The sequence below is a fragment of the Lissotriton helveticus genome, chromosome 5_1 (assembly GCF_964261635.1).
Source record: "Lissotriton helveticus chromosome 5_1, aLisHel1.1, whole genome shotgun sequence".
Taxonomy (NCBI): domain Eukaryota; kingdom Metazoa; phylum Chordata; class Amphibia; order Caudata; family Salamandridae; genus Lissotriton; species Lissotriton helveticus.
The window spans coordinates 1,934,652,918-1,934,669,638 of record NC_136065.1 but is presented as its reverse complement, the minus strand read 5'-3'; the positions used below and the strand labels follow the sequence as shown (position 1 = coordinate 1,934,669,638).

The window sequence follows — 16,721 nt, the reverse complement described above, 5'->3', positions numbered from 1 at the left end:
GTTTGAAAAAAAATCACCAGAAATTGGCATGACTCGGCCCATGAGTGAGCAGAGATTGGTGGGAGCTTAACTGCCTCCGGTGAATTTGGAGTAGTGCAAATAAATTCCTTGTAAAGTGAGGTTTTGTTTAGGAAAGGTCTTCAAATTCTTTCCATTTGAAATTAGAAGATGATGGGAGTAAGTTTTTTTCTGGGTTTGCACTGCTTTCAACTTTATGGAGTAATTATTTTGACTTGTTCCAAAAGAGCTGGATTTTGTTTTTCAGAAAAAAGCTTTAGTGTTAATGGTGATAGGTTGACATTATTCCCTGGCAGATTTTAGGGTTCAGATATGTTTTGCTGATTTGTTGGACGCCCAAATCCATTTAATCTTGCAGATGTCCTTTCTTTTAAAAAATAGTCTTTCAGAGAACCATGGATTGGCACTGCCAGATAGGTTATTTTCTTTGTTTTATGGGTGCTTTTTTCATTACAATTTTGTATAATCTTACTGTTACTAATTAAAGAATTATTTACCTTTCGTAAATATTTGTGGGAGGCAGCTTCATAAAGTGCGAGAATTAGTATGTGCTGGGGGACATGAATGAAAAATATTTTTAGCATGATTTTGAATATGAATAGGGATTGCAGTTGTGTGACCTTCTCAGTTAAGGGATTAGGGGCCAGATGTAGGTAGCCAAATACCGGTCGGTAAGGGGCGAAATTACCGAATTTCGGCCCTTACCGACCGGTATTTGGACTTTGAGATGTAGGGCTCCCAAAAACGACTGAATCTGTAAAATTACTGAATCGGTAGATTTACTGAATCGGTAAATATTCCGAACCGGTAAATGTTCCGAATCGGTAAATTTACCGAATTGGAAAATAAGAAATGGAAAAATAAGCCCTTGAGATGTAGGTGACCCCTAAAATATCGATTTTGCTGCAAATTCTGTATTTAAGAGTTGGTATTTAGCATGGCTTGAAAGCAGGTGGTAACCAGGTGCAGGCTATAAAATAAGGACCTAAAATGCAACAGAGTAACCAGAATGGCGGCATTCTACGTCATAGCAAGGTGGCTACGGCTACAGGCAGCAGGAGAGAGGGAATGGAGAAGGGAGGAGCAGGTCTACAGGCAGAGGATCACACTCTTCCAACTGACTGAGCCAGAGATACTGCAAAGGTACAGACTGCACCCCCAAACCATCCTGGACCTGATCAGGGACCTGCACCCACTCCTGGAGCACCCAACACCAAGGGCCCACGCCTTCCCACCCCATGTGCAGGTGCTCTGTAGCATACACCTGCTTGCATCTGGGAGTTACCAGAGTGTTGTTGCTGCGGTAAGTGGGGTGTCCTAGAGCTGTCTGTCCCGTTTCTTCAGGAAGTTCCTGGATGCCATGATGCAAAGAATGGAGCATTACATCCACTTCCCAGACACTGATGCTGACCTGCTCAGGACCAAGACGGACTTTTACCTAATGGCAAATTTCCCACACGTGATTGGCTGCATTGATGGCACCCACATCCCAATATGCCCACCTGCTGCCACTGAGTACATATACAGGAACAGGAAGTCATCACACACAATAAATGTACAAGTAATCTGTGATGCCAAGTACATGATCACAGATATAGTGGCCAGGTACCCAGGAAGCACCCACGACTCATACATCTTCCAAAACAGTGGGATCTACACCCGCCTGACAGCGGGGGAATTTGGGGAAGGATACCTGCTAGGTAAATTACTGTGTGACACTCCTTTGATAGATAATGCAGACGTATGTTAATGTGTGCCTGTGAGTAATGGTTTCCTCTTTTCACATTAGGGGATAGTGCATATGCCCTCCGTTCCTTCGTCCTGACACCCTACCTCAACCCCACGACCCCCAGCCAGAGACGATACAATGTGGCACATAAATCAACCCGTAACATCGTGGAGCGCACCTTTGGCCTTCTGAAGAGCAGGTTCCGCTGCCTCCACAAAAGTGGTGGGGCACGGCAGTACTCACCAGTAATATGCTGTAAGATCATTGCAACCTGTTCAATGTTGCACAACCTCGCAACTAAGAAGGGCACAGAGGTGGAATTGGAGGACTATGAAGACCATGACGATGACCAGGCACTACCTGCAGCCAACACAGTAGGAGTACCAACACCGACAGACAGCAGACAGAGACGGGCAGAGATCACACACAACTACTTTTGAGTAAGTATAGAGACACAGCAAGGGTTTAAATGCAATGAACGTAGTTTAATTGGCACTACGGTAAATGTCTGAAGACACAATTGTTACATCCTAAGTGCGCCTAGCACAACTGGGCGGACGGGGGTTAGCTCACCCTCACATGTCCACTTGAATTTGGCAGCCTCACTGCCTGCGCCCATGCACTGCACTGCGTGATGCCTGAGGTTGGGTTTGTTCATTGTCTGCTGTGTCAGCGCCTGTACTCTGGTGTCTGCTGCTCCTCCGAATTTCCCCAATAGGGGTGCTGCTCCTGCTACTGGTGTTGTCTGTGTCCCCTAAACCTTCACCTCCTATGGTGGCTGACTGGTTAGTCAGCAGCACTTCCATTGCTGTAGTGACTCTCCCCATCCCCCTTGTGAGATCTGTGCAGCAGTGCACCAGCCCCTCCTACATTGCAACAGAACGGCGACACAGCAGTGAAGTCGCTGTTGCAAGACGGTGCATGCCCCTTGTCTGCTGTTGCATGCACTGCCTCTCCCTGCGCCTTTGTGCGCGATCCTCATGGAGTTCGTCACGAAGTGACATCACACACTGTGACATGTCCCTGACCCCATTGGCCATGTCCCTCGTGCTGTCCGCCATTGATGTTATCCCCCGGTTCATGGTGTCAAAGTTTTTGTTCATATGGCGCATTTGTCTGTGCACTGCAGGTGCTGCACCTTGACCATTGTTGTCTCGAGGCCACGGAAGACACCCTCATCATGCCCACTCAAGCTTGTCTCCCGGACCCTACGACGTCTTGTGCCTCCGGATACACTGACAGGAGTGGACGGAAGACCAGCTGTATTTCCTGCCATTGACTCCATTGGGATCTCACCCTCCCTTTCCTCATCAGAGGATGTTTGTAAGATCCTTAGCGGGGGAACATCATGCCTCCTGGGCCTGCAGATGTCTGACACCTCTGAGTCTGCTGGTGTGGCAAGTTGTTGTGGCTCATGTTGTGGTGAGTCAAGGAGCAGAGGAGATCCTTGCAGTTGCCTGGTGGCTGCCTCTGGTGTGGCAGCTGCTTGTGTGCAGGGTGCTGAAGGTGTTGCAGCGCTGGGCCCTGCATCCCTGGCTTCTTCCTCACTCCTCTCCCTTTGGGATTGTCTCTTCTCCTCTCCTGCATTGTCTTGCGCGAAGTCTCTCCTGTGGCATATATGGACAGTGGCTTAGTGGTGCTTTCACCGTGTATTTCTATATTAAATCACAAATCATTTGCACTATTTCCTGGTCCTCCCCTGTCTCTAATTGTATTGTGTGGCATGCCTAACATTATTTCATGTTGCCTGCTCTGATGTGTATTGTTATGACTACCACTCCCATAATGCATTGCAGGTGGATACAGAGGCCTGTACTAGAGTTCCTCAACACACAGCCACATTGGGGGAGGGAGACAGACAAGGGGTGAGGAATGATGGACATGTCCCTTACCTTTCTTTGATGCAGCTCGGGCTGAGCTGTCTGCATCACCAATTCCTACAACGCTCTCTGGCTCCAGTGTGGACTCCACAAGCTCTTCCAGATCCGTGAGAGCAGGTGCCCTGTTCTTTCCTCCACCTGTAGCATTGGCCTCCTTCATTCTTGCTGCCAATTTCTTTTTGGTAATGATCCTCAGATCATACCATCTGTTCTTCAGATCGTCCACTTCCCTGGTTGTCACTCCTATTGCGTTCACTTTTGACTGGATCCCCAGCCAGGTGTTCCTCTTCACAGCCTCTGCTACCTGCAGAGACTGCTTTCCAAAAATCTTGGAGTAGTGCTTTACCACCTCCTCCACCAACACCTGAAGTTCACCTGTGCTGAACTTCATCTTCCTCTTCCTCTCTGCACCTTCCCCCTGGGAGTCTTGGGAATCCATTTGTAACTCCTGCACTGCTCAGCTCCACAACAGCCTGTCAGTGTGTAACTGCTCTCCTGGGTGATCAGTTACTGTGCACCTGCATGGGTGTGGCCACTTCCTGGTTGTGGGGTGGGGTGGATGCACAGGATTGGTTGATTGCTCTGTTGGTCGGCTGAGGGGGGGCGTGGAGGCAAGTGATTGGTTGATAGCTCAACTGCTTTCTTTTTTGTATCCCTGAGTCGGTATTTACCGATTCGGTAAATCCCATCATTCCTATGGGCATCCAGGCCCATAGGAATGAATGGGATTTGCCGATTCGGTATTTGCCGAATCGGTAAATACCGATTCGGTAAATACCGACTCGGGGATTCTGAATTTTACCGAATCGGTATTTTTTACCGATTTTTTTCCTACATTTTATTTCCCTTTTCTAAAATACCGATTCGGTAAAATTCGGTATTTTAGAATCGGTAAAAATGAGTTACCTACATCTGGCCCTAGATGTCTGCACTAAGTAGTGGTCGGACCATTCCACTTCTAGTGATGTATGAGAGACTATTCTGATTAGGTTAGCTATACCTACACAGGTTTGACAATGATGTGTGATGAGATTTAGGAAAAGCTGCAGCATGAGCATTGCTAAGGTTGCCCAAGTGAAAGTTGAAGTCTCCAAGAAATATGTATTTATTGGATAACTCTTTTGGGTTAAGTAGTCAGTGATTTAGGGCCCGATTCACAAAGGTAAACTTAGACCTGAAGTCTAAGTTTAAACCTAATGTCTAAGTTTAGACCTGAAGTCTAATTTTAGACTTCAGGTCTAAAGTTAAACTTTTTTTTATTTATTTTTTTATTGACAGATTTTATTGAATTTAGTGGTACGTAGCAGGCAAACCCCAAAGTATACATAATGGATACATTTAGAATGAGATAGTATCAAGGATGTTTCCCCAGCAAGCTAACCTGCGAACCTGCAGGCCCCAAAAAAAAAACTGAAACGAAAATGGAAACTTTGCGCAGGTTACCCCAGAATTCACTGACCAAAGTGTTTCTAAGTGTGCATATAGTGACATCAGAGCTGCCATCTAGGGTATCTACAAGTCGGGAAAATGTAAGGACCGGGTTTCAAGGGAGTCTGATGGTGGCGGGGGGGGTACGTCTATGCCCCGGTAAACAGTGCCATATTTTCCTATGTTTCTGTGGGCAGCCACATGCCTGATAGACTGTGACTACTGCCCTCATGCATTTGTCCGTGGCCACCTTCCACCCGCCCATAGTTGGTGGGGAGATTCCTTTCCACCATTGGGCAATGTCCCGCTTGGCAAGAGTGAGGCCCAAGAACAAGAGGTGCTGTTTGAAGCGATTCCAGCCAATCCCCTCTGTGCTATGCAGCAAGAACAGCTTGGGGTCCCGGCGCAGGACCCGGCGCAGACATGACAAAATCATCCCCCAATACGGCTGCAGCACCCCACAACTCCAAACACTGGCTAAAGGTTTCCTCTGCTTCCCCGCATCTAAGACATGTAGGGCACTGGATAACGCCCATCTTCCAAATACGGGGTGGGTGTAGTATGCACGGTGGAGATATTTAAACTGAATGAGACGATATTGTGTGGCTATAGCGGCTCCACGAGGACTACCGAGAGGCTCCGTCCAGTCCTCATCCGTCATGTCAGGCATATCCGCTTCCCACTCCCCGAGGTTTGTGTAGTGAGGTATGAGTATGTGTGGTTAACGTCTGATAGATCTGTCCGATCTTGTGGGCTCCTAGGTCCCCATCAGTAAGCGACCCTCAAGGGGGTGGAATTCTGGCAAGTCACACAGTGAGTGGCTAAAGGGAGTCAGAGCATGTCTCAACTGCAAATATTTATAGAACTGCGATCGGTGCAGTTAAAATTCATATTGTAGTTGGTGAAACGATTTTAGATTGAAACCCTACATGATATCCCCAAGGGTAGAGATTCCGAGGAGGTCCCATGTATGGAAGCCTGAAAGTTCGGACACGGCGTGCAGGTAGGTACCCTGCCACAGCGGGGTCGTCCGTGTCATGCGCCCCTCCCCGCCCATTTTCTTAACAATGTACCGCCAAAACTGAACAACCGTTCTACTGGCGGGGGGCAAGAAGTCAAGGTTCATGCAGCTGTAAAGAAGTTTCAAGAGGGTATGCCATCCATTGCCAAACGCTCAATTGCATATGCTGGGTCTGTGTGCGGGCTGTACCACTACTCATTGATGGTCAGGAGGTGTGATGCTGCATATTGAGCATAGGCATCAGCCGCTGCAATTCCACCACAATATGTTGACTTCATGCCTTGTACTACAGCATACAGGAAAGGTAGCTGACCTATACTGAGCCACCTCTTCGTGTGAATATAGTACCCAGGCAAATCTCTAATAAACACTAGCACATGAACAATGGCATTTGCCAAATAAGGAAAAATAAATAAAAGAAATAAAAGTGATCAACAAACGTTTTTGCACATTGGATACATTTTATTTATTCCTACAAAACATAATTCAATCATAAAAAAGTTTTTGTACATTAATGTACATACATGATAAAATATTTCAGCATTCTAGCATATGCATAAGTTCAGACATTTATCAAATATATTTAGACTGTAAGTAAAAGATGGTTTCCTGTCTACGCGTTTCGACACAGGTGTGTCTTCCTCAGGACTGTACCATCGTATTTCTAGATGGACTAGTAATAACAGTTAACATCAAATACTGGTATAGAGAGCGATTGTGCTGTTATACAGATCGGAGCAGATGATTAAAAATCCAAGTTTAAAAGACGACTCTGCAGTGATTTTTTCTGTGGGGCGCCCGGCGGTACTGGTTAGAAAGGACGTCCCTGGTTGAAGATTATACTCATCTTTAAAAAATATCCAGCGGGATAATGGTAATGAAACCTCACGTTCAATCGATTAGCTTGGCGTCACAGATATGAATGTCTTTACTGTATTATTGATAGTTTAGATGGACCGGCTGTCAGAGGTTCCCGGCATCTTTTATTACTGTTTAGGCATCAGTTAGAGCAAACCGGCTGCACACGGTTCCCGGCGGCTGTGTTACGTGATTTGTATTAAAAAACGCGGACCGGTGGCGTGGAGATCCCGGTGGTATCTGGATTTTTCGGCAAGCCACCCGCACGGAAGCCGAGAGATCTGTGTATGATAACTGAACATATACCAACATTAAGGGATTGGAGAAGTCGAAAAAAGGAAATCCAATTTAAGGAATCAAATGCTTTATCAATGTCGGCCAAGAGGATAGCTGCTGGACTGCCCAGTTCATGGGCCTGTGCAATGGCATTGTGAATTCACCGGATATTGTGCCTTGTAGAACGATGGATTTAGGCCCAGATCATTGTACTGGGGTGAATGTATGACATTGTTCTACATTCTGTCCATCAACTGTGTTTTTTGCAATTTTCGCCCTGAGTGTGCTGGGTATGCTCAGACGTGAGTCCCAGGCTCTCCACACCACTGGAGTCAAGCTATCCAGGCTGATGAAGGCTGATAGCCAGAAACCGGTCCTTGGATTCTTGATTCCGGTCTGGGAAAGACATGGCTTGGTAGTTCGGACTGGACTGTTCCCATGAGGCACAGGGTCAGAGCTGATTTGCATATAGCTAGTGTCTAGCCCAGGGTGGTGTGGAGTGCAAAAAAACGATGGATTTAGGCCCAGATCCTTGTACTGGGGTGAATGTATGACATTGTTCTACATTCTGTCCATCAACTGTGTTTTTTGCAATTTTCACCCTGAGTGTGCTGGGTATGCTCAGACGTGAGTCCCAGGCTCTCCACACCACTGGAGTCAAGCTATCCAGGCTGATGAAGGCTGATAGCCAGAAACCGGTCCTTGGATGCTTGATTCCAGTCTGGGAAAGACATGGCTTGGTAGTTCGGACTGGACTGTTCCCATGAGGCACAGGGTCAGAGCTGATTTGCATATAGCCAGTGTCTAACCCAGGGTGGTGTGGAGTGCAAAAAACGATGGATTTAGGCCCAGATCCTTGTACTGGGTTGAATGTATGACATTGTTCTACATTCTGTCCATCAACTGTGTTTTTTGCAATTTTCACCCTGAGTGTGCTGGGTATGCTCAGACGTGAGTCCCAGGCTCTCCACACCACTGGAGTCAAGCTATCCAGGCTGATGAAGGCTGGTAGCCAGAAACCGGTCCTTGGATGCTTGATTCCGGTCTGGGAAAGACATGGCTTGGTAGTTCGGACTGGACTGTTCCCATGAGGCACAGGGTCAGAGCTGATTTGCATATAGCCAGTGTCTAACCCAGGGTGGTGTGAAGTGCAAAAAAACGATGGATTTAGGCCCAGATCCTTGTACTGGGGTGAATGTATGACATTGTTCTACATTCTGTCCATCAACTGTGTTTTTTGCAATTTTCACCCTGAGTGTGCTGGGTATGCTCAGACGTGAGTCCCAGGCTCTCCACACCACTGGAGTCAAGCTATCCAGGCTGATGAAGGCTGATAGCCAGAAACCGGTCCTTGGATGCTTGATTCCGGTCTGGGAAAGACATGGCTTGGTAGTTCGGACTGGACTGTTCCCATGAGGCACAGGGTCAGAGCTGATTTGCATATAGCCAGTGTCTAACCCAGGGTGGTGTGGAGTGCAAAAAAACGATGGATTTAGGCCCAGATCCTTGTACTGGGGTGAATGTATGACATTGTTCTACATTCTGTCCATCAACTGTGTTTTTTGCAATTTTCACCCTGAGTGTGCTGGGTATGCTCAGACGTGAGTCCCAGGCTCTCCACACCACTGGAGTCAAGCTATCCAGGCTGATGAAGGCTGATAGCCAGAAACCGGTCCTTGGATGCTTGATTCCGGTCTGGGAAAGACATGGCTTGGTAGATCAGACTGGACTGTTCCCATGAGGCACAGGGTCAGAGCTGATTTGCATATAGCCAGTGTCTAACCCAGGGTGGTGTGGAGTGCAAAAAAAAGATGGATTTAGGCCCAGATCCTTGTACTGGGGTGAATGTATGACATTGTTCTACATTCTGTCCATCAACTGTGTTTTTTGCAATTTTCACCCTGAGTGTGCTGGGTATGCTCAGACGTGAGTCCCAGGCTCTCCACACCACTGGAGTCAAGCTATCCAGGCTGATGAAGGCTGATAGCCAGAAACCGGTCCTTGGATGCTTGATTCCGGTCTGGGAAAGACATGGCTTGGTAGTTCGGACTGGACTGTTCCCATGAGGCACAGGGTCAGAGCTGATTTGCATATAGCCAGTGTCTAACCCAGGGTGTTGTGGAGTGCAAAAAAACGATGGATTTAGGCCCAAATCCTTGTACTGGGTTGAATGTATGACATTGTTCTACATTCTGTCCATCAACTGTGTTTTTTGCAATTTTCACCCTGAGTGTGCTGGGTATGCTCAGACGTGAGTCCCAGGCTCTCCACACCACTGGAGTCAAGCTATCCAGGCTGATGAAGGCTGATAGCCAGAAACCGGTCCTTGGATGCTTGATTCTGGTCTGGGAAAGACATGGCTTGGTAGTTCGGACTGGACTGTTCCCATGAGGCACAGGGTCAGAGCTGATTTGCATATAGCCAGTGTCTAACCCAGGGTGGTGTGGAGTGCAAAAAAACGATGGATTTAGGCCCAGATCCTTGTACTGGGGTGAATGTATGACATTGTTCTACATTCTGTCCATCAACTGTGTTTTTTGCAATTTTCGCCCTGAGTGTGCTGGGTATGCTCAGACGTGAGTCCCAGGCTCTCAACACCACTGGAGTCAAGCTATCCAGGCTGATGAAGGCTGATAGCCAGAAACCGGTCCTTGGATGCTTGATTCCGGTCTGGGAAAGACATGGCTTGGTAGATCGGACTGGACTGTTCCCATGAGGCACAGGGTCAGAGTTGATTTGCATATAGCCAGTGTCTAACCCAGGGTGGTGTGGAGTGCAAAAAAAGATGGATTTAGGCCCAGATCCTTGTACTGGGGTGAATGTATGACATTGTTCTACATTCTGTCCATCAACTGTGTTTTTTGCAATTTTCACCCTGAGTGTGCTGGGTATGCTCAGACGTGAGTCCCAGGCTCTCCACACCACTGGAGTCAAGCTATCCAGGCTGATGAAGGCTGATAGCCAGAAACCGGTCCTTGGATGCTTGATTCCGGTCTGGGAAAGACATGGCTTGGTAGTTCGGACTGGACTGTTCCCATGAGGCACAGGGTCAGAGCTGATTTGCATATAGCCAGTGTCTAACCCAGGGTGGTGTGGAGTGCAAAAAAACGATGGATTTAGGCCCAGATCCTTGTACTGGGGTGAATGTATGACATTGTTCTACATTCTGTCCATCAACTGTGTTTTTTGCAATTTTCACCCTGAGTGTGCTGGGTATGCTCAGACGTGAGTCCCAGGCTCTCCACACCACTGGAGTCAAGCTATCCAGGCTGATGAAGGCTGATAGCCAGAAACCGGTCCTTGGATGCTTGATTCCGGTCTGGGAAAGACATGGCTTGGTAGTTCGGACTGGACTGTTCCCATGAGGCACAGGGTCAGAGCTGATTTGCATATAGCCAGTGTCTAACCCAGGGTGGTGTGGAGTGCAAAAAAACGATGGATTTAGGCCCAGATCCTTGTACTGGAGTGAATGTATGACATTGTTCTACATTCTGTCCATCAACTGTGTTTTTTGCAATTTTCACCCTGAGTGTGCTGGGTATGCTCAGACGTGAGTCCCAGGCTCTCCACACCACTGGAGTCAAGCTATCCAGGCTGATGAAGGCTGATAGCCAGAAACCGGTCCTTGGATGCTTGATTCCGGTCTGGGAAAGACATGGCTTGGTAGTTCGGACTGGACTGTTCCCATGAGGCACAGGGTCAGAGCTGATTTGCATATAGCCAGTGTCTAACCCAGGGTGGTGTGGAGTGCAAAAAAAGATGGATTTAGGCCCAGATCCTTGTACTGGGGTGAATGTATGACATTGTTCTACATTCTGTCCATCAACTGTGTTTTTTGCAATTTTCACCCTGAGTGTGCTGGGTATGCTCAGACGTGAGTCCCAGGCTCTCAACACCACTGGAGTCAAGCTATCCAGGCTGATGAAGGCTGATAGCCAGAAACCGGTCCTTGGATGCTTGATTCCGGTCTGGGAAAGACATGGCTTGGTAGATCGGACTGGACTGTTCCCATGAGGCACAGGGTCAGAGCTGATTTGCATATAGCCAGTGTCTAACCCAGGGTGGTGTGGAGTGCAAAAAAAGATGGATTTAGGCCCAGATCCTTGTACTGGGGTGAATGTATGACATTGTTCTACATCTGTCCATCAACTGTGTTTTTTGCAATTTTCACCCTGAGTGTGCTGGGTATGCTCAGACGTGAGTCCCAGGCTCTCCACACCACTGGAGTCAAGCTATCCAGGCTGATGAAGGCTGATAGCCAGAAACCGGTCCTTGGATGCTTGATTCCGGGCTGGGAAAGACATGGCTTGGTAGTTCGGACTGGACTGTTCCCATGAGGCACAGGGTCAGAGCTGATTTGCATATAGCCAGTGTCTAACCCAGGGTGGTGTGGAGTGCAAAAAAACGATGGATTTAGGCCCAGATCCTTGTACTGGGGTGAATGTATGACATTGTTCTACATTCTGTCCATCAACGGTGTTTTTTGTAGAACAATGCGGCATAAAGCTGGCCTGGTCTGGATGTATTAAGTCCAGGATACATGTGCTGAGGCAATCTGCAAGGACTTTCCCTAGAAGTTTGGGTTCGAAATTGAGAATGGAAATAGGGCAGTATGAGCAGGGGCCTTCTGGTGGCGGCCGGGATTGAGGGACACCACGATTTCGATGTGGCGCCAATCCAGGGATAGAATGTGCTGCTCAAAGGCCTTGTGGAATGCTTTCAACAGGTGTGAGCCAAGCAGTGCCATATGCAACAGCCAAAGGTCACTGGAGAAGCCGTTGGGGTGAATAATAGCTAACGTGGCGCTGAGTTCTTCTATGGTTATGGGAGCATCAAGTTGGTCATGTTCAAGGTCCGAGAGCATTTGGGGAGGTATATCTGTCAGAAATTCCCCTATCAACACACTTGATATGTATTCACTCTGCTTATATAAGGAGGCATAATAGTCTGCGAACGCATGAGTTACAGCACTGGGCGAGTTGCAAAGGGCTCCGTCTGCATTGCGGAGTGCCGGTACAGGTGTGGGGGACATCGCGGCCTGACATAGCCGATAAAGCATTTTGCTAGACTTGTCACCCCACTGGTAGATGCAGTGTTGTGACGCTAGCCATATCTCCTGCGCCTCAAGTTGTTGGTGTATTTGTTGTTGTATTTGAAGGAGATTACGTTGCGGTATTGGACCATAGGACAGAGCTGTGTCTGGTTCAAGGGACCTCTGGCGGTTTTCTAAATCCACCATTTTGGCAAGGCGTTTACGCTTTTCACCAGTGCGGTAGCTTATATCAAGACCATAGATCGTGGGTTTGGGAGCTTCCCAAAGGATGACCGGCAGAGGTAACGTTGGATGAAAGGTAAGCAGAAATGGCCACCCGGATAACGTCTCGGTAGTCAGAGTTGTGGAGGTGTTAGGGCGACAACTGCCAGCCGAAAAGGAGCCATCTATGGCCGTATGTTTAACTTAAGCAAGATCAGGTAGTGGTCCGACAGTCCCCTTGGCAGGATAGAGACGTGGGAGACCCCATGTATGTAGCAAAGTGGTAAGAACAAATAGTCTAATCTGGATAAAGAGCCATGTGTGGCTGATAAGAACGTAAAACCCATCTCAGAGGAGTGATAAGCTCGCCACGCATCAGACCACCCCAATGTGGTGGCCAATAGATGAATTCTGGAACCCCCCATCTTGGGCCCCTGTCCTTACTTCTGTCGACGATCAAAGGGTGGCAAGAGACGTCATTCCAGTCCCCGCTCAATAGTGTCAGTCCGTCCGGGAATTCCCCCCACAGTGATTCTTTTAATGAATGTATGTCCCAAAGGAGGGGGAGCATAGATGCTTCCTATGGTTACGCATTTGCTGTGTAGTGTACCTGACACAATGGTGTATCTACCCCCCAGATCTGACCAAAGTTTGGACATATTGAAAGGAACCCAGCGGTGTACTAGAATAGCCGTGCGACAGGAGCATTGTGTCAACCCCGAATGGTATACTGTATTGTATCCAAATCGATTAAGACATTGGGTGTTATTGCCCAGTAAATGGGTCCTCCCGTAGGAGAAGGATATCCGCTTCACACTTGGCCTGTCTAAGGGGGAAACATTGTTTACAACGCATGAGATACATCGCATTCCATTACAACGCAAGTCGTTACAACGACGCGTTGTTACATTGCATGCCATTACAACGCAAATCGTTATGACGACTTGCTGTAGAGAGCAGAAGGTGTTGCATTTGTTGGATTTTCAATCCAACACCTTCCCTACTTTTGCACATACTAGAGTTGGAATAGTAAGTTATACTATTCCAAACTCCAGCCCCCCCCACACCCCACACCCCAACAGCAAGTCATTGTAATGACTTACGTTGTAATGGCATGCGATATAACAATGCGTCGTTGTAACGACTTGGATTGTAATGGCAAACGTAGAAAATGCATGCATTGTAACAAGTGCTATTCGTCTAAGGATGGCTCTCCTCTTGATTTTGTTTAGCATCCCTCTAATGTTCCAGGATATAATGTCCTGATCCCCAAGCTGGGGAATATATGCATGTGTAGTCCTTGGTGGTCGTCTAAGGGGGTTGCCACCTCTGGTGTATTCGCAAAACAGGACCCTGTGCCAGTAATGAAACTGCAAACATTTTGACCTGGGAGGTCAGAACATTCCCCCACACACACAAACACACATATCCCCCCACCCCAATACGTCCAGCAAATAAGGAGTATCTGTCGCGGAGGAGGGAGCCCTAGACACCAACATGTGGTCCCAGGGAGCCTCCGCCAACTGTACCCAAACTACCCATCAAACTGAAACATAAGTGTTCGGGGGCGTTGCCGTGCTCGGAATTGGTCCTCAAGCCTTGTTAGGTCACCAAGCGGTCCAGGGACTTTTGAGGAAACCTCACACCGAGGCCAAGGGTCGGGGAGAAATGGGTTAGCAGTTAGCATGAGCTTATGACTCAGCACCCTGAGTCTGGGAGCGCCAATTGGACCGGGGCTCGTGTCTCCTCTTGGAATGACCCCTCTTCTGCCGATTTCTGTGCAGTCCATGTGAGGAGTCGGATTCCAGTGTCGGTAGAGTATGTGGTTTTAAATGTATAGTCTTGTCAGCCGAGGTGAAAACAGCTTCCGGCGTGTCGAAAAAATATGATTTAGAATTAAATGTGACTCTCAATCAGGCGGGGTATAACAACATGTACTGTATGTTAATTTCTCTGAGCAGCCATGAATAATTGCTGTACCAGTCGAGTGTAATACGGGAAGAACATTATAGACTGTGGCTCAAAACACAATTGATCCCTTTGGTTTTTGCATACTGAAGGATGGTATCCCGATCTGCATAGTTCAACAGCTTGGCTATCACCGGCCTCGGTCGGGGGAGCCGGGGGGTGCTTCTTGGTCAACGCCTGATGTACTATCCACAACAAAACAAGAGGAGAAGGAGTCATCCAGCAAAAGGGCCCTCAGCCATTGAGTGAGGAATCGATTGATGGAGGAGCCCTCGCACCCCTCCGAGAAGCCGAGTAAAAAGCAAAAATTATTGTGTTGAGAGCGGCTTTCGGCATCTTTGTCGCAGGACGCCAGTTTCTGTACCACAACAGTGAGCTTGTTTACCTTCATTTGCATTGATACTACCTTGTCCTCCACAGTCGAGACCCGGGTTTTCACCTCTGTGATGCAATCCACAGCCTTGCGGAGGTCTTGGCGCAGAAATTAAACTTCTGACCCTACCGCGCCAGTCTTTGTGTTGAGGGTATCACAGGCCTGGGTGATAGTGTCTAGGAGAGCTGCGTTGTCGGGAATCTGGTTTCCAGCGTCTCCCCCACTCATGCCATCTGAGGCTATAGTGAACTCGTCTAGGGTGCTCTGCATGGGGCCGGAGCCTGCTGGTGTATCCTTGGCCATGCTGAAGAGGAAATGGAGGGGAAGGGGGAGCATTATAGCGAGCCACCCCCTCTGGTGGTATTAGCCTTGTGTCTGTATGTGTTCTGTATTTACCGATTATGGAAGATGTCTCTGTCCTTCGCACTCCAACAGGTGCTCCTGGTTATATCGCTGCAAGCCTCCTCTGGCCGCAAGCCGCACCAAGCCTAGCTTGACCGCTTCCGCGGCTAAAGGTAGCCGGCCAAGTAGACCCCCAAACAGGATCAGACTCATTAGACCTTTGGCCTGTAGGTCTTCTCGAGCGGGTCCAGACTTGTTAGCCTCGGGTCACCGCTTCTTAGGATGTAGCAGCATGGTCAGGGCGAGGCTGCCCCCTCCAAGTATGCCCATGCGATGCTCTCGCCCAAACCAACCGTCTTCCATGTCACCCCTGAGCCACGCTCCTGACGGGGAAAGATCACTGAGGCCCAACTCTGCTGGAGGAGTTGACATCAGCCCCAGTGGTCTGGATGCTCAAGACCGCCCCCCCTGACCGAGCCTCCATCTGGCACTCAGTCGCTGGGCACGGGTATCCGCCGCCTCAGGAGTGACACCAGGCAGCGTGGTCACCCAACCTCGTGTGACAGCTTCCAATTCGTCGCGACCCGTGCCCTCTTCTTGGGCGCCTCCTTGTAAACGGCCGCGGTGCTTGCAGGGATCACTGCCCTCGAGCTGGCGAAGCCACCAATCCAGGTAAGCCCACACTACCAGCCCCTAGGCCTTGCCGGTATCACAATCTTGGCGGGCAGGTAGCCCAGGCGCGACCACAAAGCCGCCCACCCTGCAATCTCAAAAGTCAATCGATCAGGGCCCCCTTTTGGTGGCACTCGGGACGGCCGAGACTCAGCCCCGGCCTCCAGCTGTTGTTGGATCCGTGCCAATCAAGCTTAGGGCTGTCCTAGTTGCACCAAATTCCACCAATCAGTTCTTCCAAGGCGGTTGGAGGTCTCATGGGGCGCTGCAGTGCGACCCAGGCCGCCCGAGCAAAGCCGTGCAGAGCACCCGGCGGCCTCTGCAAGATCTGCCAACCCCAAGTGACCGCGAGCCGGCCCCGGTACTGTGCCCAGCTACTCCGACCCAGGCCGTCCGCAGCGACCCCCTCACCTCTGTAGATGGACCCGAGGGGGGCTCCTTGCTCTCCTCAGGGCTGCGCCCAGCGCCGGGCGTTTACGACAGAGAAAGGCCCCCTCCGGCACTGGCCCGGATCTGGCCACAATCCCCTCCTCCTCAGCGACGGCCGCACTCCTCCCTGGGTCCGATGTCTCACCCCAATCAGGAATATTGCTGCGCTCAGGATGATCACGCGTTGGAAGCGGACCTCTGGGAAGAGGATATTGCAGGATTAAGGTGGATTGCCGGCTTGGGTGGTCAGGACCGCGTTGGGCTTGCTCCGCGCCATGTTGTCTGTCCGAGCTACGCCCCCTAAAGGTAAACTTATACAGCTAGATGCATCAAACAAAAATCCGCTCTCAGAATCTGCCCCTTTGCGACCGGTATTTTTGCATTTGGGATGCATCATCCCAAATGCAAAAATTGCAATTTTGAGAAATCGCTAAATTGCGATTATTTGCATTTAAGGAATCTCAATTTGAGAT

General features: G+C 49.0%; 1 long non-coding RNA gene across 40 annotated transcripts in view; it reads left to right on the top strand.

The window, feature by feature from the left end:
* Window positions 1-16,721, top strand: part of LOC144756055 (uncharacterized) — a 1,542,626-nt gene that overhangs the window by 1,003,413 nt on the left and 522,492 nt on the right. For 2 of the 40 annotated variants that reach the window (XR_013595038.1, XR_013595023.1), the window contains one exon: window positions 1,808-2,181. The exons of the other annotated variants lie outside the window; for them this stretch is intronic. This is a non-coding gene — a long non-coding RNA (uncharacterized LOC144756055). Of the gene's footprint in view, window positions 1-1,807; window positions 2,182-16,721 lie in introns of those variants that run through there. 40 annotated transcript variants of the gene reach the window in all.